Raw genomic sequence first — 26,165 nt, 5'->3', positions numbered from 1 at the left:
CCAATGGCCCTTTTTGAAATCTCTTGGTGCTTTTGCTGATCTCAATCCAACTTGGATTCATTCCTCTTCTTTGGAGTGTTGCCTGTCTCTGATTGTCTAGCATTTCTATCCTTGTGCTCCTTGTTCCTTTAGTGAACAATTCTCGTCTCATTGTTTCCGGGCACACCCCCCGATGTGCCTCTGATTCCAATCTATGCTTGTGACCAAAAATCAATTTAATCTTTGACCTTCCTTTTTTGCTTCCCCGTCCCTCGACGAATCTGGTCATCTCCCTTTTGTGTAGTCACTCATCTTCCAAGTTTAGACATCCTCTTCTCTGCTTCCCAGTCCCTTGGGCGATCCATTTCTTGGTAAGGTTTCCTTGCATAGGAAGGGTCTCAAAACCAAGGCATATCCCTACCTCAACACTACCTTGGGCGATCCATTTCTTGATAAGGTTTCCTTGCATAGGAAGGGTCTCAAAACCAAGGCATATCCCTACCTCAACACTATCATACCGGTCATAGCATGCTTTATGGCAATCAGTTGGCAACATTGGTGCTAGTGTCCCACAATGGCCCTATTCTTGAAATCTTTGGCTTTTGTGCACTGCTATTGTTCCACCTCGTGGCTTGCTTTGTTCATTTGAATTGAGCAGTCTCATGTCTATTCCTGCATCGTAGACAGTGGACACACATATCCCATGAAACTCATCATAAGGAAAAATGTAATGAATGTAGATTATACCTTATTAATACTCTATCCTTGTAGTGAACTTGGAATTTTCCTTAATTCCTACAATAACCCAGTTAGTGCATAAATCAAATCATCATAAGCTAAAACATATCAGGTTAGCTCAAGAATCCAAGTTATCATAAATCATGCTCATAATTCAATGATTTAAAAAATCATTAGTGCATAAATCAAATCATCATAAGCTAAAACATATCATCAAGTTAGATCAAGAATCCAAGTTATCATAAATCATGCTCATTATTCAAAGTTTAAAAAATCAATAAAGCATTGGTACTTATCTTGGCTTCCTCTTTTTTTTGTACAGACACGAGTTCACTTGCTTATGTTGGCAAGTGTTGGAAAATGCAATGTGGCAGCTATTAATACAGATTTTCCTTAACTTAAATATTTGCTTGTGAACTTATTTAGTCTTCTTGTGTTATTTATTTAGATATTTTCATCAAACAAATATCGAGAACAAAAACAACAACAACAGAGGACACATAAATTAGGCTCTCAGCTAAGGAAAAACCCTTCCAATGGGAAAACTCGAAAAACTCTTTTCTTATAGAATCTGCTTCAAATGAGACAACAAAGACCCAAAACCAAGTAACAAGTCTTTTTCCAAGTACCAAGTCAACCCTTCCTTGATCTAGCACCAACCAACTTCAAACTGCAACTTCGACCACAGCTTTTGCCCTGCAATTTCTTCCTACAACTTTGTCCTGCAATTTCGGCCTTGTAGTTGTTGTAGAAACCCTAATCTAGCTTTTTCTTGAGACCTTCCTTGAGCCAGACAACTCCTCCCAAGTTCAACGAGGTCAAGATAGAGTATTCTTCCTTCCAGCTGCAAGATATTGGCTTTGAAGTTGTTCAGAAACCCTAATCCAACTTCTTCTTGAGGCCATCCTTGAGCCACATAGCTCCTCCCAATGTCAACGAAGTCAAGATAGAGTATTCTTCCTTCCAGCTAGAAGATATTGCACTTCGTCCTTTTGCAACTCGGACCTGCAATTTCGGCCTCCTTTGTAGTTGCATAAACCCTAAATTTTGCACGTGTAAGAGAGATAGAGCCAAAACACAAGATTTTTGTCCTTCCTTTCTTATTTTAGACCTTTGCTATCTTTTCCTCCTGCTTCGCAGCTACAAATCAAACTTTCTTCTTGAGATCGAACTTGTGAGTGAGTGAGTGTCAAATGAGTGGAACTGCTTCTTTATATAGCCTTTCCAAGGGGTCAAATCCACTTGAAGCTGCTAGGGTCGACTTGTACTTTTGGAGTTTCCTGGACTTTCTAGACTCAATAATTATTTTTCTAATTACATTTTGCCTGAAAAGGCCTTATAAACATGATGTTGACTCCTTTGACTCATGACAATAAATCCTAAGACCTACAAACCCTAGAAGCATGAAGAACTGTTGACCTAGGTTGTCATTGATGTCAATATGGCAATATTCTAGATACTAGATGACCCATGAAGGGGAAGCAGAGCAGATCCGTGAAGAAACAGGGGCAAGGCCATCCGGAAAGCCAAGTCATGACTAAGACTCTGTTAACCGAGGAGTTAACAAAGGAGGCATATCAAAGCTATCACTTATGTTTAAGAGTATTGCAGAATATCAGAGCAAGAGAGGCATATCGGAAAAGACAAAAGCCATCAAAGTATGAAGGTATCGGAGAAGACATTGGAGCAAGAGGAGCCACATCGAAGGAGCATCGCATGTAATACATGCCCAAGAGGAGTTAACATATCGAAGGAGCATAAACAGTGCTATTGGAGCTACAGGAGGAGCCATATATATGCCAAAGAACTACTATCGGAGGAGCCATATATATATGTCATATATATGCCAAAGAAGAACATATCGGAGGAGCATATGCGGAAGAGTTAAAGGAGGCGGAAGAGTTAAAAGAGGCGGAGCAGTATATAATATATATATGCAATATACACTATCGGAGGCGAAAAACATATATATATCGGAATACACTATCGGAAGCGGAAAATATATATATATATATATATCGGAATACACTATCAGAGGCGGAAAATATATATATATATATATATATATATATATATATATATATCGGAGAAATCATATTGGGGGTTCTGTTATGAGCCACTACCCGAAACCCCCGACTATGTATACATGTGCGGACCCGATGACATATATGTCCGGGTGCATAAACAGGTGAAGTCCGCTAAGTGTTTCGATGCATACTTTTCAGTGTATTTAATATATTCTGGCTCTATGCCTTGCCACATTAAAACAAGTGAATTGCAATATATTTATATATATTATATAATTGCAATACGTTGCGGACCCGCTTGAACATTGCAATATGACTTAAGACTATGTCGCATTTGCCATATCGCAAGTGCTTAAGGCCTTGCCGCATTGGAAGCACCGATTGCGATATATGTTGCGGACCCGATCGTCCTATTGTAACACAGCTTAATACTATATCGCGTCTAGTAGGGCCATCGGCCATCGGCGATGTTATGGGCTCAACTTATATAGGACTTCCGGAAGCTGTGACTGCCGATTGCGATTACACAGCGGACCCGATGAAGTTATAGATGCGGGCGTAAGGCATTTGAAGTCTAGCCTTAAGTATTCGGTTGGGTTTTCCATATATTCCTGTGTATTTCAAATAATTGTATTGCTCGGGGTTTTGAAGGCCAAAATGCATAAATAACGGTTTCGATAGTTCAGTAGGCTTGAACGATGGCGATTGCGATTGCGATGGTGACGTGGCAGGTGGGGCCTCCTGATTGGTACAGTCTCTCCGTAAACAGTAAAGCCCTGTGTATGAACGTTATTAAAGAAAAAAGGGCTCTCTCTGATATTGTTTAATAAGCATCATTTCCTTTGTAATTCGGCCTTCTCTTCTGAATTAACGTGTCCGTGAAGCATTTGTTAATTCGAATAGGCAGAGAAAACTACATCGACTGAGGAGGGAAGCCGAAGGATCAAGTGAGCGCAGAGGAAACTACAACGACCGAGGAGAAAGCCGAAGAGTCACCGAAAAGGGGAAACCAACGGTCAAAGGCATTAGGAATATACAAAAACAGAGAACAAGGAAAGTTGAAGTGTGGTTGAAAACGTTGGAAGAAACAGAGGCAGCCGGAGGGTCCAGTAGAACAGAAAAGGGTCGAAGGTCCAACAGGACAGGAGGCATTCGAAGGAAGAGCATCTTTATTGATCGTGTTACCCTGTGAAAGACTCAGACCTGTGATGAATTAATCAGGTACACAATGCAGTGTGTAGAACAATTCTGTGATGTAATAAATAATGTTTTATTTGACATTGTTTGAAGGGAAAAGTAGCCAGCAAAGAAGCAGTCATGTTGAAGCATTTACTGTGATAGTGAGAACAGATGCTTGAAAAAAAAGTTGGTTTTTGTGCAGAGCTTAGTGCAGCTAATAGTAGACTCACTAAAGCTGTGTGGAGACATTATCAGAGATCATGATGGCTATTGTAGACTCTGTGTGGACAGTATGAAGAGTTGTAAAGACTCCTTCATAAGAAGGTTGGTTGCCATTGATGCTGTAGCATGGAGACTACCTTGAAGCCGTAAACAGACAAAACTCAGTAAGAAGAATTCTGAGAGCAGAACATTACTATCAAACATGCCTTCACAAGATTGGGTTGGAGCCCTTGGGGTTAGTGCCTCAGAAGCTGGAAGGATTGGTGTCCTTGGGATTGGTGCCTCAGAAACTGAAAGGATTGGTGTCTTTGAGGTTGGTGCCTCAGAACTGGAAGGATTGATGTCTTGGGAGTTGGTGCTCCTAAGTCCAAGGTTGGTGCCTTGACAAAAATAGAGTTGGTGCTCTAGAGGTTGGAGCCTCACAAAAGTCCAAGTTGGTGCTTGGCAACAGATTGGAATTATATATATATATATATATATATATATATATATATATGTTGTATCTATTTTATTGCAAAGATTATATTGATAAAAGCATTTATTCTTGTTGCTCACCTTGTGTTTTGAATATAAATGTTTTAACTGGTAAAACAATAGTTGAAAAAGAAATATTGATTCACCCCCCCAGTATTTCCAACAATTGGTATCAGAGCTAGTACCTTCATTCAAGGCATTGAAATCTGAAAATCAGTGATTGTTGATAGTAGGATGGATGGAGAATCCAAGGAGTACAATGCAAAAGCAATGAAGGCAATCTTGAATGGGCTACATGATTCTATAAAGAACAATCTAGGAAAATATTCATCAGCAAAGGGTATATGGGACAAACTTCATGACCTTCACTCAAAAGGAGCATTGACCATGACCATCAGTCAAGAAGATGATGGAAATCAAGAAGGAAATCCAAAACCCATCATTGGAGCTGAAAATGAGAATGATGACATCAAGGCTAAAGCAAACCTAGAAGATGAAGAGAATGAAAAAGATTTTGTAGAAGATCTCCTCGCTCAACTTATGGCTACCATGGAAGAGATTAACAATTTGAAAAAGGAAAATAATGAACTTAAGAAGATGGCATTAGCTGGTGACCAAGATCAAACAAGGGAGAAAGTTGACCTTGCCAAGCTTAAGAAGGAATTTCATCAAAGCAAAAGAAAGCATCATGAAGAAGTCATATCCATGACAAATCAATTGGATAAAGCAAAGAAACGGGAAGATACCTTGTCAAGTCAACTTGAACAAAGGCACAAGAGCTTGAACAAACTTGAAGAAGAGATTGGTCAGTACAAGGTAGAGGTCTCCTCTCTCAAATCTCAACTACAAGAAGCAAGGAAACAAGCACAAGGAGCTGAGAAGACAATGGAAGCATTGGAAATCATAGAAGGACAGGTTGATGAAGCAGAAAAGGAAAGAAACACCATGATATGTCAACTAAAAGCAAAGGATGAAGAAATCTTCAAATTAAAATCTAACATCAAACTTCTCAAGGTCGAAACATGTAAAGCTACAAGGATCAAGGAAGAAATGGAGAGCAGTCTAGCAAAGGAAAATGAAGAAATCTTCAAAATGAAGTCAGATATCATCTCCCTTAAAATAGAAGCAAATGAAGCTACTCGTATCAAGGAAGAAATTGAGAAACAACTTGCTAAGAAGAATAATGAGTGTGAAAAATTGGAAGAAGAGATTGTCTTCTTTAGAAAAAAGGTTGAAGGGATGAACAAAATCTTGAAGAGCTCTCAAGCCTTGGATGACATGCTCAACTATGAAAGATGTCCATTTGATAAATCAGGGCTCGGGTATGCTGGTGAATCCTCAAACAGGAATGATAATGCTTCAAACAAAAGGGATGTAAAGAAGCCAAGAAGAAATGGTGATGCTCCCAGTTCCAGCAAAGGCAAGGAGAAAAATCAAGGTAACAATGGAAGAAATCCTGCTCCAAGAAGAAATGTAGATGATGTCAAAGATGTGAGAGGCAATGGTTATCATCTAAGGATCTCAAGGCAGAAAGGTTTCAGAAGTACATCAAGGAAATCTCCATCTCCTAGGTACCAAAGTTTATTTTTTGGTTATTGTTATTCTTGTACAAACTTTGGTCACATGGCAAAAGATTGTAAAGCATATCATAAAGATAGATTTTATGGTCCCCAACCATCTCATAAAGATAGATATTATGGTCCCCAACAATCTCCAAGGAAAGGAACAATTTTGCAGGAAGAAATCATGCATTCTTATTCATGAACAATGTAGAATGCTTCAAGTGTCATAACATTGGTCATATGGCACGTGATTGTAACTTAACTTGGGCTCTTACACAAGTTAGAACCATGCAAAATAAGAAAGTTACACAAGTATGGAGAAGGAAGCAAATACAATCCGAAAGTCCCTGGAACCCTCCAGCCAACAACACAGGTCATTGGCCTGAATTTTGACAATCTAAGCATTTGATGGGAAGACTTTGCCAAAGGAGATGATGCATACAGTTAGAGGGAGCCTATGATTCTTGATCATTATTGCAGGAACTATTAGTGAAAGGGTCCTTATGAAATCCTTTTTGAGCTATATTAACAATCATTCTTTGATAAAGATCATTTCTCAGGAGTACTCCATTGAAGAACATGATCCTGTAACCATTCTTTGGACTGTTGTTAAAGATGCTTTCCACTTAATCATTTAGTAGTATTTGGAGCAACAGAGAAGGCCATCTAATGCTAGAAAAATAGGGCAAATAACTATGGTGCTGATATTACAGATGTTAAATGTCTTGCCTCAGGGATTTAATGCGAGAACAGGTAAATTATGGACACAAATATAGGCAACCTTCAAACAAACAGATACATTTGGAATGGAGTTTGAAGTAAGAGCAGCTGGCAGCATATAACAAAACTGAAGCATTGCAAGAAGAGGCAAATCAACAGCAAAATGAATTTAAAAGATAGTTACAGATTGGACTAAATCTACTAGCGGAAATAACTTGCAGAGATATGTACAAGAACACAAGGAAAAGATGGCTCATAGAAAGGAGAATGTTGTGTAGTCAAATATAACTTAAGCTGATATTGGTCACTTAGACAATATAGCAACAGTGAGGCACAACCTCTCACCAATTCATCCAAATGCAACGATGTTGAATAATGGATGGCAGTGACTCAAGGAGAAGCACAGAGACACAAAGGAACTTGGATCTGAAAAAAGATAGCAAGAAAGACAATTTCAGTGGCATTTTCTCTTGATTCGAACCATGAAGGCCTCTCAATTCTGACTGTGGAGACGACAAAATATGGATTGAAGCATAAAAACCTGGACTTGGATACTTGGTGTGTGGCTATTCGCAATCTGGTTGAAAGCATTGAAGTAGAGCATCATTAAGCATTGTTGAAGCCATGATAAAGTAGTTCTGAGACATGAAGAGGGGATAATGTGCTAATTGATGATAAAGCATCAATCCTTCTATCTTGAGCAAAAAGAAGAGCACTATGACATGGGGAGTCACAGACCCAAAAAGATCTACCATTCATAAATAACAGAAGCAATTTGATAGGGGGAGTCCCAGAGCACTCCTTTGCCATTGATGTCAAAGGGGGAGAGAAGAAGAATATTGTCATCAATAACAAAGGGGGAGATTGTTGACCTAGGTTGTCATTGATGTCAATATGGCAATATTCTAGATACTAGATGACGCATGAAGGGGAAGCAGAGCAGATCCATGAAAAAACAGGAGTAAGGCAATCAGGAAAGCCAAGCCATGAGTAAGAGTCTATTAACGGAGGAGTTAACAAAAGAGGCATATCAAAGCTATTGCTTATGCTTAAGAGTATTGCAGAATATCAGAGCAAGAGAGGCATATCGGAAAAGACAAAAGCCATCAAAGTATGAAGGTATTAGAGAAGACATTGGAGCAAGAGGAGCCACATCGGAGGAGCATCGCATGTAATACATGCCCAAGAAGAACCGAGAGGAAGAAGTCATCAAAAGAGGAGTTAACATATCGGAGGAGCATAAACAACGCTATTGGAGCTACAGGAGGAGCCATATATATGCCAAAGAAGAACTATCGGAGGAGCCATATACATATGTGTCATATATATGCCAAAGAAGAACATATCGGAGGAGCATATGCGGAAGAGTTAAAGGAGGCGGAAGAGTAAAAAGAGGCGGAGCAATATATAATATATATATGCAATATACACCATCGGAGGCGGAAAATATATGTAAGAACCGAAAAACAGATGTACAGAAAACGGTAATGAATTTTAAAGCATGAACCTGTGACATTTTTTTAACAGAAACCTGACAAAATCGATTTGAGGTACCTACCTGCATTCCTGTAGTTGAAGATGCCTCCGAATACGTTGCTCCAGTGATCGAGAGACCGATTCCACCCAACCAGACTGAGCAGAGCCTGGCTACTCAATCCAGTAAGCTTCTCAACAGAAGCTGACTGTCCCCCGTGCCTGAAACCTCAGAACGTTCAAGCTCTTCCAATGGGTGATTCCCTTGCCTTCTGAATTCTTCCTCCTGGTTTTTCTCCCCCCTGCTTAACCCATGACCTGCGGTTTATATCCTCTGGTTTGGCGGTGGCCGCCCTCCCACCTGTAGCCACCGCTCACCTTGCTACTGCCACGCCTCCGCCTACGTATCCTGGTCTCGATTCAGGTTGTGAAAATGAAATACGCCTTTTGAATCCATAAGATATTTATAAATCGTTCTTTTAATATGTCATTACTTTTGGATATGCACGTACCATTAAACATTATAATGTTTATATGTATTTTTATCATATTACATTGTTTTATTTATATTTTTAATAAAAGTTTTATTTATATTTTAATATAAAATTTTATTTATATTTGTTTTAATATAAAGTTTAGAACTTCATACGTGGATCTTTTTTAATTAATTATTTATATTAATACTTTAACCTTTATTTTATTTTATTAATATGATTTTTATCAATATTCTGGAGCATATAATATATATATATAGTCCTCTTGATCTAACCATACATTACGCAATATTGATGAACGAGTAGAATTTCTTTTCCGAGAAGGGTCATGGTATTTAGCAGTTATAATCAATTTAGTATAAAATACTAGTGCGGTGTATGTGACACAGGCATATGTAGCTATCATACACATGTACCGTATACCTGCTATTATGCTTGCGTTCTTTGTATTTATAGATGGGTCGTTACATACACTCCCCCTTCAGAAAACTTCGTCCCGGAGTTAGAGTTTTTATCTTATCTAATTACTTATGATAGTAATTAGTACCCCCTTCTTAGGTTTATAAACCGAGGTTTTAAATTTTTTATTTTAATATAAAGAGACTATAAAATTAGTGTTTTAGGTTTATGATTTTAATGGACATGTCTTGCCCTATCCAGGTTCCCAAGCTATTCTAAAATCATCCTTTCCTTTCTAATCTCTTCCTAATCTCTTCCGCTCCCATCCTATCCGTCCTCTACTGGAGTATGCCATGGCGTCATTTTTACTGACCTAACCATTCATAAACTCTAAGGTGACAGCGTCGGTTATACCCACCTGATTCCGAGTAGGCATCCGACAGTGATCATCATACGTCTAGGGGAGCGTGATTCGCATAGTCCTCCCATGACTCCAGGGTTCAGAGGATAAACGGTGGGCAACACCTCCACCCCTCCCAGTAGAATTAGTGCTAATACCCTATCATAGAATCACTTTGAGCATTAGTTGTTCTGAGGTTCTGTCATCACGTGGCGATCTCGGTAACTGTTTATTATCTGCAATCATACACTTATCCATGCATTCGTAAAATGTGCATCAGCATATTCAAAATAACTCATGTATTATTCTCATATGTCACTTCATTATAACATATTTTGCCATAGTCCATGCATGTCGTTTGAATTTCATTTAAAATGTAATTATTCCCTGATTTCTATTCCATTGATCATATTGACATGTATAAATAAAGCAGATTTATAATATCTTAATTTCTATCAGAAATAAAATCATTAACTGTCTTAACTTTACTTTGACAACTATAATTTAGTAAGATCAACAACATATATTGTTTTGGTATCCATGTACCAGCAGAAGTTAAACATATATTATGTCGCAAAATTTCACGTTTATATCTAATCATTCAAAATGGTTCTAAGTCTCTGATTGCAGTGAAGTAAATATATACTAAACATAGTTTCAAGTTCTTTAAAATTGACATAGATTAGGGTATTTTAACATATGTCCTCTGTATTTTCCCAAGTAGCTAATCTAGGACTATATTTGTCCTATTGGACCTTCACTTGGTCCACCAAGCGATTGCTGAGCTGTCGAACTCTATGTTCCAGTATATGTAATGGTTCGACCGATACGATTCCCTCATTTGATACCTGAAGATTCCATTATAGTGGGTTGATGCGCTGCTTGGTTGTTGCTGACTACTGCATGAATTCTATGATTACCTTGATTGTTTGATATTGCTCCGTTTCCAGTCCTATGCAATATATTCGACGAAGCTTTTGGACAATCACGTTGAAAATGCGGTCCCCCACATCCCCAACAATTAAGCTGTGTTGATCCTCTTGAATCAGGACGTGAATTTCTAGAGAACGAGCTTCGTCCTCTCATGTTGATTCCTCTCGAATTTCTTCCTCTACTTGTAGTCCCTCGAGATGTCCATGGACTGGTGTTTGATGATTCCGTGGCTATAGTGTTTACTACCATGGGAGCTCTTGTCCCTATATTTCTTGGGGTAAACCTGTTACAGTAAGGTGGCCTCGAGCTACCTCCACTGAAGAAGTTTCGGGGAGTCTTTCCTGGCAATCTTGATTGTAAAGATTTTGCTGGCCCTATATCTTTTGTGATTCCAAGGTGTTCTTTTGCATAACGACTACATTTAACCGCCTCAGCCACTGATGATGGTTTCCACATGCTTACCAAGGCATTCACTACTTAGATTTTGATGAACGTCAAGCTGAACGCTTCAAAATTTGGGTTAAATCCTCGCATTAGAGCCTTCGTAAGCATCTGGAAACCATCATCAGTAGTTGAGATGGTTGAATGTGGTTGTTATGCAGAAGGGCACCTTGGAATCAAAAAAGATATAGGGCCAGCAGAACCTTTACAATCAGGATTGCAAGGAAAGACTCCCCGAAACTTCTTCAGCGGAGGTAGTTCGAGGCCACCTTACGGTAACAGGTTTACCCCAAGAAATATAGGGACAAGATCTCCCATGGTAGTAAACACTATAGCCGCGGAATCATCAAACACCAGTCCATGGACATCTTGAGGGACTGCCAGTAGAGGAAGAAATTCGAGAGAAATCAACATGAGAGGACAAAGCTCGTTCTCTAGAAATTCACATCCTGATTCAAGAGGATCAACGCAGCTTAATTTTTGGGGATGTGGGGGACCGCATTTTCAACGTGATTGTCGAGAAGCTTCGTCGAATATATTGCATAGGACTGGAAACGGACCAATATCAAACAATCAAGGTAATCATAGAATTCATGCAGTAGTCAGCAACGACCAAGCAGTGCATCAACCCACTGTAGTGAAATCTTCAGGTATCGGATAAGGGAATCGTATCGGTCGAACCATTACGTATACTCGAACGTAGGGTTCGACAGCTCAGCAATCCCCTGGTGGACCAAGTGAAGGTCCAATAGGACAAATATAGTCCTGGATCAGCTACTTGGGAAAATATAGAGGACATATGTCAAAGATACCCTAATCTATGTCAATTTTGAAGAACTTTAAACTATGTTTAGTATATATTTACTTCACTGCAATCAGAGACTCAGAACCATTTTGAATGATCATATATAAATGTGAAATTTTGTGACATAATATATGTTTAACTTCTGCTGGTACATGGATACCAAAACAATATATGTTGTTGATCTTACTAAATTATAGTTGTCCAAGTAAAGTTAAGACAGTTAAATGATTTTACTTCTGATTGAAATTACGATATTATAAATCTGCTTTATTTATACATGTCAATATGATCAATGGAATAGAAATCAGGGAATAATTATATTTTAAATGAAAGTCAAACGACATGCATGGACTATGGGAAAATATGTTATACTATAGTGACATATGTGAATAATACATGAGTTATTTTGAATATGCTGATGCACATTTTATGAATGCATGGATAAGTGTATGATTGCAGATAATAAACAGTTACCGGGATGACCACGTGATGACAGAACCTCAGAACAATTAAAGCTCAAAGTGATTCTATGATAGGGTATTAGCCCTAATTCTATTGGGAGGGGTGGAGGTGTTGCCCACCATTTATCCTCCGAACCCTGGAGTCATGGGAGGACTATGCGAATCACGCTGCCCTATACGTGTGATGAATACTGCCAGATGCCTATTGGGAATCAGGTCGGTATAACCGACACTGTCACCTTAGAGTTTATGAATGGTTAGGTCAGTAAAACTGACGCCATGGCATACTCCAGTAGAGGACGGATAGGATGGGAGCGGAAGAGATTAGGAAGGATAGGATGATTTTAGAATAGCTTGGGAACCTGGATAGGGCAAGACATGTCCATTAAAATCATAAACCTAAAACACTAATTTTATAGTCTCTTTATATTAAAATAAAAATTTTAAAACCTCGGTTTATAAACCTAAGAAGGGGGTACTAATTACTATCATAAGTAATCAGATAAGATAAAAACTCTAACTTCGGGACGAAGTTTTCTGAAGGGGGAGTGTATGTAATGACCCATTTATAAATACAAAGAACGCAAGCATAATAGCAGGTATACGGTACATGCATATGATAGCTACATATGAATGTGTCGTATACATCGCACTAGTATTTTATACTAAATTGATTATAAGTGCTAAATACCATGACCGTTCTGGGAAAAGAAATTCTACTCATTCATCAATATTGCGTAATGTATGGTTAGATCAAGAGGACTATATATATATATATATATATTATATGCTCCAGAATATTGATAAAAATCATATTAATAAAATAAAATAAAGGTTAAAGTATTAATATAAATAATTAATTAAAAAGATCCAAGTATGAAGTTCTAAACTTTATATTAAAACAAATATAAAGAAAATTTTATATTAAAGTATAAATAAAACTTTATATTAAAAATATAAATAAAACAATGTAATTTGATAAAAATACATATAAACATTATAATGTTTAATGGTACGTGCATATCCAAAAGTAATGGCATATTAAAAAAACGGTTTATAAATATCTTATGGATTCAAAAGGCGTATTTTATTTTCACAACCTGAATCGAGACCAGGATACGTAGGCAGAGGCGTGGCAGTAGCAGGGTGAGCGGTGGCTGCAGGTGGGAGGGCGGCCACCGCCAAACCAGAGGATATAAACCGCAGGTCATGGGTTGAGCAGGGGGGAGAAAAACCAGGAGGAAGAATTCGGAAGGCAAGGGAATCAGCCATTGGAAGAGCTTGAGCGTTCTGAGGTTCTGGGCACGGGGGACAGTCAGCTTCTGTTGAGAAGCTTACTGGATTGAGCAGCCAGGCTCTGCTCAGTCTGGCTGGGTGGAATCGGTCTCTCGGTAACTGGAGCAGCGTAGCCGGAGGCATCTTCAACTGCAGGAGTGCAGGTAGGTACCTCAAATCGATTTTGTCAGGTTTCTGTTAAAGAAATGTCACAGGTTCATGCTTTAAAATTCATTACCGTTTTCTATACATCTGTTTTTCTGTTCTTACATGTGAAGTCTGAGAATAAACAGTTGGAATGTTATAGGATTTTGCAGTCCATGATAGGGGAATCTGTTCCAGAATGAGAAGAAACAATATGGGTAGAAAATATTTTATTTGTTTATCATATAGAAATTGCCAAGGATGATGTACAATGTTTAGATGGATTCTCAAACTATGAAGAAAGAGAGGTGGGATAATAAAATTTGTTCAAGTTGTGAAGTGCTATTTCTGCAAGAAAATCACCTTACACAAGACTGGTATAATTAAATATCCTTTTAATGGCAGCTTTTGAGAACTAGCCTCCATTATGCACTAAATGACTTTTTAAGTAGCTATAAATATAGAAGGAATGACTTCCAATCTTGAGGATATTCCATAGGGAGTAATAAAAATTTTCAATACCAGATCCATTGTTGCGTTTGCCAAAGAATTGTGAATCTTAAAGAGTTTGGCTGAATTATTCCCTGAGTACTTGCCAAAAACTCACCATCATTCCAAAATTTATGAAACACAAGAAACTGGGCAAACAAAAAAAAAAGAAAAAAAGAAAAAAAGAAAAAATGATGACCAAAACTTAAGAAACTTGGCTAAAACTTGGAAACTCATTAAAAAATTACCAAAACTCAAGACACCAACAAAAAGGATTAAATCTTATGTTGTCGTATTTGATGAGATGAATTGACGAAGAAACTGATGTTTTATAGATTTTGTGGGTGTTAATGTCTTATCATCTTTTCATGAAAGTGGTGATCATTAGAATGGTGAGCACAGAGGTTGGGAATCCTTTACAGACAATTTGATAGAACTTTTATGCCTAGTTTTCCTTCTAACTCTGCTGCGGGAGCGATCTCCATGCTTATTCAATGATCGAAATGTGGCACTACAAACTGATTATTGGAGATCAGATATATTAGCAGCCATCTGCATTTTTTTGTTTGGTCTGAAAACTGTCTTTACTGTTAAAATATCTTGTCATGTACTAGCCATTTGCCATATTCATCATAAATAAATTGATCTTCTGTTTACATTTAGAAAATTCTTAACTTAACGTGGTTGGGTTACATAATAGTTGCTCCATATCTCCCTTCTGCTGTATTGGTTGAGGTCTGATCACTCTTATAAAATTTTAGGATCATTTTGTGAAGCATATACAATGTGCAAGTCCTCGAGCTGCCTGAAGTAAAGCCTAATTGCAGATTTTCATTATGTGAACCCCTCTCAACACTGCATCCTCCACTGCATATTGACAAGAATGTTTAGGATCTATATACTCAGTAATAGCGCCTTTGGTCCTCAGTCACTCGAATTTCAAAATAGGACGCTGTAGAAACATTAAAAGAACCATTTTTCTAACTTGCCTGATCAATTGCAATATGTAGGCCACTGACCTACATTTTATGTACAATTTGACTATTGATCCGAATTTACCCTTCAGTTTGACCCCCAACCTACATTTATGGTGTGGTAGACTGTTGAACTGTATCTCTTCTAGATTTTAATCATGACATGTCTATGGTAAATTTTCCGGCTAAAGGTCAAACTGATATGGGACCAGAACAATCCTGCATTTATATATATTATAAGTTAAATCATATCTAAGTAATATATTCAAAATATAAATGTGTATGCCCTTTCTTAAAGGTAATAGCTAGATTGAGGTGTGACGGGTAAGTTGCCGATGTTCATTGTAACAAGGCATTTAACATTTTCATTTAGTGAATGTTATTTAGTAATAAATTTTAGATGATCTACCTTAGGATCTAACGACCATACACTTCTGCATTACTTTCATATTAGGATAGAATACCCTGCATTAGGACAAGGAGGTTGCGAGACCACCCTCCTTGACCTCGGTACCATTAAGATCCGCCTAGCGGATAAAAATAGCAAAACTATACCCGTTTATGAATGTGAAGTTGCAAAAGAAAATTATATGTTAAATTCGATTGCCTACCTCAAAATTTTTATAGAATTTTATTATGTATATAGGAAACATTACAATGGTAAGGACATATGAGCGATGACGACGTGATCGGGCAGCATCACTGCCATTCATGTCGTCACCGTCGCCATCATCATCCCCATCGCCACCATCACCATCGTCACCACCAAGACCATTATCAACATCAATCGCCCCAGCGCCAGAGTTGACCGTGATAATGAACTCAATGGAAGCCTTATTAGAGACATTAAAATAATCAACTAAGGCTAAAACCAAAGAGGAATTTCACCTTTAGCTACCAGTTCAGCGGAACCAAAGAATTTTGAGCCCAAAAGATCAAAAGAAGACATTTCTAGGGAGCTTCAGAAAATTAGGCTCCCAGAATTCTCAGGAGGTCGAGTAGGTGAGCGCGCTGAAGCATGGATAGAAGGAATGAACAGATGCTTTAGATTAAGATAATATTCTTCTTCGGCAAAAACAAAAATTGCTGTATTTCAATTAAAGGAAAGTGCCTTGATTTGGTGGGGAAATCTGGAAAAGTAGCTGCACCTTACATTGGATAATGTCCCTTGGGAACTATTTGAGGAAAGGTTCCGCGCAAAGTATTTACCTCCATACTTTCAACAACAGCAAGCCAGAGCCTTTCATACATTAATTCAAGGAAATAAAACAGTGGAAGAGTACAAGATAAGGTTTATGGAGCTTGTAAAATACATTCACTACTTAGATTCTGATGAACGTCCAGCTGAACGCTTCATATTTCGGTTAAATCTTCGCATTAGAGCCTTGGTAAGCATGTGGAAACCATCATCAGTAGCTGAGGCGGTTGAATGTGGTCGTTATGCAGAAGAGCACCTTGGAATCAAAAAAGATATAGGGCCAGCAGAACCTTTACAATCAGGATTTCCAGGAAAGACTCCCCGAAACTTCTTCAGCGGAGGTAGCTCGAGGCCACCTTACGGTAACAGGTTTACCCCAAGAAATATAGGGACAAGAGCTCCCATGGTAGTAAACACTATAGCCGCGGAATCATCAAACACCAGTCCATGGACATCTCGAGGGACTGCCAGTAGAGGAAGAAATTCAAGAGGAATCAACATGAGAGGACGAAGCTCGTTCTCTAGAAATTCACGTCCTGATTCAAGAGGATCAACGCAGCTTAATTGTTGGGGATGTGGGGGACCGCATTTTCAACGTGATTGTCGAGAAGCTTCGTTGAATATATTGCATAGGACTGGAAAGGGACCAATATCAAACAATCAAGGTAATCATAGAATTCATGCAGTAGTCAGCAACGACCAAGCAGCGCATCAACCCACTATAGTGGAATCTTCAGGTATCGGATGAGGGAATCGTATCGGTCGAACCATTACGTATACTGGAACGTAGGGTTCGATAGCTCAGGAATCGCCTGGTGGACCAAGTTAAGGTCCAATGTGACAAATATAGTCCTGGATCAGCTACTTGGGAAAATACAAAGGACATATGTCAAAGATACCCTAGTCTATGTCAATTTTGAAAAACTTTAAACTATGTTTAGTATATATTTACTTCACTGCAATAAGAGACTCAGAACCATTTTGAATGATTGTATATAAACGTGAAATTTTGTGACATAATATATGTTTAACTTCTGCTGGTACATGGATACCAAAACGATATATGTTGTTGATCTTGCTAAATTATAGTTGTCAAAGTAAAGTTTAAGGCAGTTAAATGATTTTACTTCTGATAGAAATTAAGATATTATAAATCTGTTTTATTTATACATGTCAATATGATCAATAGGAATAGAAATCAGGGAATAATTACATTTTAAATGAAAGTCAAAAGACATGTATGGAATATGGCAAAATATGTTATACTGTAGTGACATATGTGAATAATACATGAGTTATTTTGATTATGCTGATGCACATTTTACGAATGCATGGATAAGTGTATGATTGCAGATAATAAACAGTTACCGGGATGACCACGTGATGACAGAACCTTAGAACAATTAAAGCTCAAAGTGATTCTATGATAGGGTATTAGCCTTAATTCTCCTAGGAGGGGTGGAGGTGTTGCCCACCGTTATCCTCCGAACCCTGGAGTCATGGGAGGACTGTGCGAATCACGCTCCCCTAGACGTGTGATGATGACTGCCGAATGCCTACTGGGAATCAGGTCGGTATAACCGACGTTGTCACCTTAGAGTTTATGAATGGTTAGGTCAGTGAAACTGACGCCATGGCATACTCCAGTAGAGGACGGATAGGATGGGAGCGGAAGAAATTAGGAAGGATATGATGATTTTAGAATAGCTTGGGAACCTGGATAGGGCAAGACATGTCCATTAAAATCATAAACCTAAAACACTAATTTTATAGTCTCTTGATATTAAAATAAAAATTTTAAAACCTTGGTTTATAAACCTAAGAAGGGGGTACTAATTACTATCATAAGTAATCAGATAAGATAAAAATTCTAACTTCGGGACGAAGTTTTCTGATGGGGGAGTATATGTAACGATCCATCTATAAATACAAAGAACGCAAGCATAATAGCATGTATACGGTACATGCATATGATAGCTACATATGCATGTGTCGCATACACCGCACTAGTATTTTATACTACATTGATTATAAGTGCTAAATACCATGACACTTCTTGGAAAAAAAAGTTCTACTCATTCATCAATATTGCATAATGCATGGTTAGATCTTAAAAGAGGACTATACATATTATATGTTCCAGATTATTGACAAAATTACATGAATAAATTAATAAAATAAAGGTTAATTATTAATATAAATAATTAATTAAAAGGGTCCAAGTATAAAGTTTATAAACTTTATATTAAAACAAATATAAATAAAACATTATATTAAAACAAATATAAATAAAACATTATATTAAAACTAACATAAATAAAACATTATATTAAAACTAATATAAATGTAATGTCAACAAGGTGTTATGATCTAATGGTATGTACATATATATAAATGTCATGTCAACAAAGTGTTATGATCTAATGGTACTTACATATATATAAATGTAATGACATATTAAAAGAACGAATTATAAATATCTTATGGATTCAAAAGGCTTATTTCATTTTCACAACCTGAATCGAGACCAGGATACGTAGGCGGAGGCGTGGCAGTAGCAGGGTGAGCAGTGGCTGCATGTGGGAGGGCGGCCACCGCCAAACCAGAGGATATATACCGCAGGTCATGGGTTGAGGAGGGGGAAAAAACCATGAGGAAGAATTCGGAAGGCAAGGGAATCAGCGATTGGAAGAGCTTGAGCGTTTTGAGGTTCTGGGCACGGGGGACAGTCAGCTTCTGTTGAGAAGCTTACTGGATTGAGCAGCTAGGCTCTGCTTAGTCTCGCTGGGTGGAATCGATCTCTCGGTAATTGTGGCAGCATAGTCGGAGGCATCTTCAACTGTAGCAGTTCAGGTAGGTACTTGCTTTAAACTCCTTACTATTTTCTGTACATCTCTAAATTGGTTCTTACATATCCAGTAAGCTTCTCAACAGAAGCTGACTGTCCCCCGTGCCTAGAACCTCAGAACGTTCAAGCTCTTCCAATGGTTGATTCCCTTGCCTTCCGAATTCTTCCTCCTGGTTTTTCTCCCCCCTGCTCAACCCATGACCTACAGTTTATATCCTTTGGTTTGGCGGTGGCTGCCCTCCCACCTGCAGCCACCGCTCACCCTGCTTTTGCCACGCCTCCACCTACGTATCCTAGTCTCGATTCAGGTTGTGAAAATGAAATACGCCTTTTGAATCCATAAGATATTTATAAATTGTTCTTTTAATATGTCATTACTTTTGGATATGCACGTACCATTAAACATTATAATGTTTATATGTATTTTTATCGTATTACATTGTTTTATTTATATTTTTAATAAAAGTTTTATTTATATTTTAATATAAAGTTTTATTTATATTTGTTTTAATATAAAGTTTAGAACTTCATACTTGGATCTTTTTTAATTAATTATTTATATTAATACTTTAACCTTTATTTTATTTTATTAATATGATTTTTATCAATATTCTGGAGCCTATAATATATATATATATATATAATCCTCTTGATTAACCATACACTACGCAATATTGATGAACGAGTAGAATTTCTTTTCCCAGAAGGGTCATGGTATTTAGCACTTATAATCAATTTAATATAAAATACTAGTGCGGTGTATGCGACACATGCATATGTAGCTATCATATGCATGTACCGTATACCTGCTATTTTTTTTTTCCCCTAGGAAAAAATCGTAATTTTATTCATAATTGATAAAATTACATTTTGTAGATGCCATAGGCATATGCAGATGGCTGATCCTGTAATAACAGTCAGCAGAACAAAGAAAATAACACTAATTAGCAGATGAATAATTCCTGTAAGGACAGGATCCAACAGAGTAACAGAAAAAGTAAAATAAAAAAAAGTTCCAGCAAGCCTATTCTTTTCTTCCCTTCTTCTTCTCCACCCGGCGCCATCCTCCCGAGTCAACTGTGGGTGTAGTTGTAACTAGCTGGTTCCCCATGGTGATCATTTGTTGTTCTTTGTCTGATTCTGAGCCCTCCGAGCTATGGGTTCTCTTTATGCCGCTTACTTCCATTTGCAACTCTTGATGTAGATCTGTAATGATCAGCCCCGTATGAGTAGAAAGGTTTTTTGCTTCCTGAGTTTGTTTCTGTCCCATTTGAGATTCTGGTTCCATGTGGTTCTCTGGAGGGTCCTCCTTGATGTCCTCTTCTTCCAATGGCTCTGTGTGTTGCCAGCCTTTGGGCTTTTTTTGTTGTTTCTTGGTTTTCCTAGGTTCCTTTCGAGCTGATGGACAGTCATTTTGGAGATGCCCTGTCTGCAAACAGTTCCTGCACCAGAATGCTGTGTTTTCGTAGTCAAGCTGTTGTATCCATTGGGTATTGTTGAAGTTTAGCTTGATGTGGTCTGGTAGCCCTTGACTCAAATCCACTTCTACGCATATTCTGGCGAATGTAAAGATACCCCTGACTGCTCTGTCTTCATCCATTTTTAGGAATTTCCCTAGAGAATTCCCAATGGCGGTTAGCACTTTATGATGCCAGAAATGCAGTGGGAGCCCGTGAAGCCTCACCCATACAGGCATGGTTGAGACTATCATTGTAGTAGCATCAAATCCCGAGAACCAGGGGGTTGTGAAGAGGCCAGCACTGCCCCAAAACCAAGGCCCCTGTTTAATAATACTGTCTCTTTCCTGTTCTGTATCAAAGCTAACTATAAAAAACCCTTTAGGGCAGAGGTAAATTTCGCAGTTAGATGTCCATGTTGAGTAGATCCATTGATGCAGGGCATCTGATTTTGGCCAGAAGCCATTGAATCTACATATGACTGCAGTATTTGATAAATCAGTGTATAGGTTAATTACCTCTGGCATAGATACCTGAAGAGTTGGTGATTCTGGCTTTTGTTCGACGATGTAGGGTCCTGGCAATTCTGTTGTTGGTGCTGCTTTGTTTCCCATTTTTTCTTCCTTTCCTTTTACTGCATCCCGAAAGGAACCTGTATTTTTAGAGCTGGTTCCAGAGCTTCCGCCACGCAGTCGGAGGGTTAGATTAATGGTTGAATCATTTGCTATGCCATAATGCTGCAGGGTTTTGTTGTCTTGCAGATTGAACCCTGAATAAATGAGGTTTTGTAATCGTTCTGGGATTCCATGGCGGCCCTGTATTTCCTTTTTTAACTCCTGGATGCTTGTTGCCTTCCTGAGCCGCATGCAGAAGTGTTTTCCTTCAAGCGATTTGATGAAGATATGAATCAGATCTGCATCTATATGGGTTAGATCGGTACTGTGGAGCCTTTGTTGAGCCAGATCTGTACCCCTGCGCAGTGGATCGCTCCTGTGGAACCCTGTCTTTGCAAGGTCTGGTCGGTTGTGAGGCGTGTCATTCTGTGCGGCATTTGTTGGAGCATCCGTTCCCAATCTGGGCGCTTTGTCTTGTGCAGATCTGATTGGGGGCGAGTTGAAACCCCTGTAAGAAGGCCGATCTATCGTCAGGAGTCGGTCTGCCCTGAAGGATTTGTTTTTTGGCCCGCCTCGAAGCCGTCTCCATCTCTGCGCAGGTGCTCCACTACCCTTAAACACGTTCAGTGGATGCGAATCAAGGTGGGTTTGCGTTATCATTGGTAGATTTGAATATTGGCAAAACTCTGACCACAGCGCTCCGTACCTACCCTTAAACGCACTCAGGGGGTGCGGATCTAGGTGGGGTTGCACTATCAAAAGCGGATCTGAACATTGGCGATCTATTTCTTCCTGGCCGTGACCTGTTACAGTAAGGGCAGGAGTTTTACCGTGAAAATAACCCTTAATCAGTAAAAGAGAAAAAGACCATGACCTGTGAGCCGTCCGTTCTTCATCCGAGGCTCGTTTTGTTGCAGGGGCTTTGTGTTCTTGTTCTCTGCAATACCCGATCCAGCGCAGCGAATACAGTTCGATTGGATCGGCGTTCAGTCTCCAGGGATTCTTCGTTAACTCTGCCTCTTCGCAGCGCACTGTGACGGCGGCTTCCATGTAAACCCTAGCCATTCCTGCTTCAGAGCCGATTCCTCAGTTTTTCTAGAAATGATGATATATTATAAGGAGTCCCAAAATTTTGTAGGTCCCGTATACCTGCTATTATGCTTGCGTTCTTTGTATTTATAGATGGGTCGTTATATACACTCCCCCTTCAGAAAACTTCGTCCCGAAGTTAGAGTTTTTATCTTATCTAATTACTTATGATAGTAATTAGTACCCCCTTCTTAGGTTTATAAACCGAGGTTTTAAAATTTTTATTTTAATATAAAGAGACTATAAAATTAGTGTTTTAGGTTTATGATTTTAATGGACATGTCTTTCCCTATCCAGGTTCCCAAGCTATTCTAAAATCATCCTATCCTTTCTAATCTCTTCCGCTCCCATCCTATCCGTTCTCTACTGGAGTATGCCATGGCGTCAGTTTTACTGACCTAACCATTCATAAACTCTAAGGTGACAGTGTCGGTTATACTGACCTGATTCCCTTTAGGCATCTGGCAGTTATCATCACACGTCTAGGGGAGCGTGATTCACATAGTCCTCCCATGACTCCAGGGTTTGGAGGATAAACGGTGGGCAACACTTACACCCCTCCTAGTAGAATTAGGGCTAATACCCTATCATAGAATCACTTTGAGCTTTAAATGTTCCGAGGTTCTGTCATCACGTGGTCATCCCGGTAACTGTTTATTATCTGCAATCATACACTTATCCATGCATTCGTAAAATGTGCATCAGCATATTCAAAATAACTCATGTATTATTCACATATGTCACTATAGTATAACATATTTTGCCATAGTCCATGCATGTCGTTTGACTTTCATTTAAAATGTAATTATTCCCTGATTTCTATTCCATTGATCATATTGACATGTATAAATAAAACAGATTTATAATATCTTAATTTCTATCAGAAGTAAAATCATTTAACTGTCTTAACTTTACTTTGACAACTATAATTTAGGAAGATCAACAACATATATTGTTTTGGTATCCATGTACCAGCAGAAGTTAAACATATATTATGTCACAAAATTTCACGTTTATATATAATCATTCAAAATGGTTCTGAGTCTCTGATTGCAGTGAAGTAAATATATACTAAACATAGTTTAAAGTTCTTCAAAATTGACATAGATTAGGGTATCTTTTACATATGTCCTCTGTATTTTCCCAAGTAGCTGATCTAGGACTATATTTGTCCTATTGGACCTTCACTTGGTCCACCAGGCGATTGCTGAACTGTTGAACTCTACGTTCCAGTATATGTAATGGTTTGACCGATACGATTCCCTTGTCTGATACCTGAAGATTCCACTACAGTGGGTTGATGCGCTGCTTGGTCGTTGCTGACTACTGCATGAATTCTATGATTACCTTGATTGTTTTATATTGGTCTGTTTCCAGTCCTATGCAATATATTCAACGAAGCTTTTGGACAATCACGTTGAAAATGCGGTCCCCCACATCCCCAACAATTAAGCTGCGTTGATCCTCTTGAATCAGGACGTGAATTTCTAGAGAATGAGGTTCGTCCTCTCATGTTGATTCTTCTCGAATTTCTTCCTCTACTGGCAGTCCCTCGAGATGTCCATGGACTAGTGTTTGATGATTCCGCGGCTATAGAGTTTACTACCATGGGAGCTCTTGTCCCTATATTTCTTGGGGTAAACATGTTACCGTAAGGTGGCCTCGAGCTACCTCCGCTGAAGAAGTTTCGGGGAGTCTTCCCTGGCAATCCTGATTGTAAAGGTTCTGCTGGCCCTATATCTTTTTTGATTCCAAGGTGCTCTTCTGCATAACGACCACATTCAACCGCCTCAGCTACTGATGATGGTTTCCACATGCTTACCAAGGCTCTAATGCGAGGATTTAACCCAAATATGAAGCGTTCAGCTTGACGTTCATCAGAATCTAAGTAGTGAATGTATTTTACAAGCTCCATAAACCTTATCTCGTACTCTTCCACTGTTTTATTTCCTTGAATTAATGTATGAAAGGCTCTGGCTTGCTGTTGTTGAAAGTATGGAGGTAAATACTTTGCGCGGAACCTTTCCTCAAATAGTTCCCAAGGGACATTATCCGATGTAAGGTTCAACTGCTTTTCCAGATTTCCCCACCAAATGAAGGCACTTTCCTTTAATTGAAATACAACAATTTTTGTTTTTGCCAAAGAAGAATATTCTCTTAATCTAAATCATCTGTTCATTCCTTCTAACCATGCTTCAGCGCGCTCACCTGCTAGACCTCCTGAGAATTCTGGGAGCCTAATTTTTTGAAGCTCCCTAGAAATGTCTTCTTTTGATCTTTTGGGCTCAAAATTCTTTGGTTCCGCTAAACTGGTATCTAAAGGTTGAAATTCCTCCTTGGTCTTAGCCTTTGTTGATTCTTTTAATGTCTCCAATAAGGCTTCCATTGAGTTCATTATCACGGTCAACTCTGGCACTGGGGCGATTGATGTTGATAATGGTCTTGGTGGTGACGATGGTGATGGTGGTGGCGATGGGGATGATGATGGCGACGCTGGCGGCATTAATTGCGGTGATGCTGCCCGATCACGTCGTCGTCGCTCATATGTCCTTACCATTGTAATGTTTCCTGTATACATAATACAATTCTATAAAAATTTTGAGTTAGACAATCGAATCTAACATATAATTTTCTTTTGCAACTTCACATTCATAAACGGGTATAGTTTTTGCTATTTTTATCCGCTAGGCGGATCCTACTCGTATCGAGGTCAAGGAGGGTGGTCTCGTGACCTCCTTGTCCTAATGCAGGGTATTCTATCCTAATATGAAAATAATGCAGAAGTGTATGGTCATTAGCTCCTAAGGTAGATCATCTAAAATTTATTACTAAATAACATTCACAAAATGAAAATGTTAAATGCCTTGTTACAATGAACATCGGCAACTTACCCGTCACACCTCAATCTAGCTATTACCTTTAAAGAAGGGCATACATATTTATATTTTGAATATATTACTTAGATATGGATTTAACCTATAATATATATAAATGAAGGATTGTTCTGGTTCCATATCAGTTTGACCTTTAGCCGGAAAATTTACCATAGACATGTCATGATTAAAATCTAGAAGAGATACAGTTCAACAGTCTACCATACCATAAATGTAGGTTGGGGGTCAAACTGAAGGGTAAATTCAGATCAATAGTCAAATTGTACATAAAATGTAGGTCAGTGGCCTACATATTGCAATTGATCAGGCAAGGTAGAAAAATGGTTCTTTTAATGTTTCTACAGTATCCTATTTTGAAATTCGAGTGACCGAGGACCAAAGGCACTATTACCAAGTATATAGATCCTAAACATTCTTGTCAATATGCAGTGGAGGATGCAGTGTTGAGAGGGTTTCACATAATGAAAATCTGCAATCAGGCTTTACTTCAGACAGCTCGAGGACTTGCACATTGTATATGCTTCACAGAATGATCCTAAAATTTTATAAGAGTGGTCAGACCTCAACCAATACAGCAGAAGGGAGATATGGAGCAACTATTATGTAACCCAATCACGTTAAGTTTGGAATTTTCTAAATGTAAAACAGAAGATCAATTTATTTATGATGAATATGGCAAATGGCTAGTACATGACAAGATATTTTAATAGTAAAGACAGTTTTCAGACCAAACTAAAAATGCGGATGGCTACTAATATATCTGATCTCCAATAAATTAGTCTGTAGTGCCACATTTCGATCATTGAATAAGCATGGAGATCGCTCCCGCACCAGAGTTATAAGGAAAACTAGGCATAAAAGTTCTATCAAATTGTC

This window comes from Pinus tabuliformis, chromosome 2_2 (genome assembly GCF_031772625.1).
Source record: "Pinus tabuliformis cultivar Carrire ecotype Pingquan chromosome 2_2, CPIR1, whole genome shotgun sequence".
Taxonomy (NCBI): Eukaryota; Viridiplantae; Streptophyta; class Pinopsida; order Pinales; family Pinaceae; genus Pinus; species Pinus tabuliformis.
Note: the sequence above shows the minus strand (reverse complement) of the source record.